This window comes from Populus nigra, chromosome 2 (assembly GCF_951802175.1).
Source record: "Populus nigra chromosome 2, ddPopNigr1.1, whole genome shotgun sequence".
Lineage (NCBI taxonomy): Eukaryota > Viridiplantae > Streptophyta > Magnoliopsida > Malpighiales > Salicaceae > Populus > Populus nigra.
The window spans coordinates 17,321,100-17,323,338 of record NC_084853.1 but is presented as its reverse complement, the minus strand read 5'-3'; positions in this window follow the sequence as shown (position 1 = coordinate 17,323,338).

Below are 2,239 nucleotides of genomic sequence, written 5' to 3'. Positions count from 1 at the left end.
TCAGGGGGGCACGCTGACGAAAAGAGGGGCTGCCGCGTGGAAAATCGGCAGCGCAGATTTTTCGACGAACATTCGTCAGGGGGGCACGCTGAGGAAAACAGGGGCTGCCGCGTGGAAAATCGGCAGCGCAGATTTTTCGACGAACAGGGGCTGGATGCTGGACCGGCCGGGCCAGGCAGGAAAATTCGTCAGGGGGGCACGCTGACGAAAACAGGGGCTGCGGAGTGGAAAATCGGCAGCGCAGATTTTTCGACGAACAGGGGCTGGACCGGCCGGGCCAGGCAGGAAAATTCGTCAGGGGGGCACGCTGACGAAAAGAGGGGCTGCCGCGTGGAAAATCGGCAGCGCAGATTTTTCGACGAACAGGGGCTGGACGCTGGACTGGGCCAGGCAGGAAAATTCGTCAGGGGGGCACGCTGACGAAAACAGGGGCTGCCGCGTGGAATGGCAGCCTACACGCAGATGCGAATTCGGCAGCGCACGATGGCTTGAGCAGGTCATGGGTTCGACTTGGCGCGATCTGAAACCTGGACGAGGGACTGTCGACGCTGGACGAGCCAGCGCGGTGGCCTGTCGTGCCCCGTTCAGGGGGGGCCTGCCGCGGAGACAGCCCTCGCGGGCTCGACAGCGCAGGCCAGCGTCCCCGACGTCGCTGGCCGCGGCAGGCGAGCTGCCGGGGTTCCCGCATTCCTACAAGAAAACGTCGTGCTTTCCACATGAAACCAATCCAGTAAAATCAGCCATATTTTTATGAGGCTGCCCACTGAATTTGGGGTCATTCCGGGCCGGTTCCTAGTTTTGCGGATTTACTCGATTTCTAATGGTAGGAAAATTAAAACAAATACTTCCCGACCTCGAAAAATTCTGGGAAAATTAATGAAGGTGGATTGGATTTTTGCCAACCTCTGTGCAAAATTTCAGCTCAAAATACCAAGAAATGAATTTTTTAGAGGGGGGGTGACAGCTGGGACCTAGTAGTGTCTCCCCCTGCCAGAGCTGCAATGACACTTATTGCTCTTTAGGGAGCCACCAGGCCGGCGCCCCTCAAAGACCACACGCGCGCGCGCGCCCGCCCGCGCTGGGCGCTGGGGCGCTGGGGCCTGAGGGCCTGGGGCCCTTGGGGGCCCTTGGGCGCTTGGGCGCGCGCGCGCGGCCCCCGCAGCCATGCCGCGCTGCGCGACGCGCGGACAGCCCCTGCTGGCTTGCTCTCTCGCCCGCGGGGGGGCTGCCTTCGGGCCCTGGCCCCCCGCGTTCTGGCCTGCCCCCCGCGTGGGAGAGGCTAGGCGCTGCAGGGGCCAGCCCGACGTCGCTGGCCGCGGCAGGCGACAGCCCGACATCGCTGGCCGCGGCAGGGGCCAGCCCGACGTCGCTGGCCGCGGCAGGCGACAGCCCCTGCTGGCTTGCTCTCTCGCCCGCGGGGGGGCTGCCTTCGGGCCCTGGCCCCCCGCGTTCTGGCCTGCCCCCCGCGTGGGAGAGGCTAGGCGCTGCAGGGGCCAGCACGACGTCGCTGGCCGCGGCAGGCGACAGCCCCTGCTGGCTTGCTCTCTCGCCCGCGGGGGGGCTGCCTTCGGGCCCTGGCCCCCCGCGCTCTGGCCTGCCCCCCGCGTGGGAGAGGCTAGGCGCTGCAGGGGCCAGCCCGACGTCGCTGGCCGCGGCAGGCCCCCCGCCGGGGTTCCCGCATTCCTACAACAAAACGTCGTGCTTTCCACATGAAATCAATCCAGTAAAATCAGCCATATTTTTATGAGGCTGCCCACTGAATTTGGGGTCATTCCGAGCCGGTTCCTATTTTTTCCGATTTCCTCGATTTTTAATGGTAGGAAAATAAAAAAAAATACTTCCCGACCTCGAAAAATTCTGGAAAAATTAATAAAGTTGGATTGGATTTTTGCCAACCTCTGTGCAAAATTTCAGCTCAAAATACCAAGAAATGAATTTTTTAGAGGGGGGGTGACAGCTGGGACCTAGTAGTGTCTCCCCCTGCCAGAGCTTCAATGACACTTATTGCTCTTTAGGGGGGTGCCCCCTGACTGGCCATGGGGCGCGCTGGCCTGGCGCCCATAGGCCTGCCGCGGGGGATATGTGGGCTGTTGCTAAACTCGGACTAAGGTGGGGGGCCTCATGGCCCGAAGTATTGCCGGCATCGATGACCCGTTTTCCGGCCGGCGACGACCCGATTCCGGCCACCGTCTTCGGGACCCGCTCCAAGCCGTCGGGCGCGTTGGGGCTGCTTATCCGC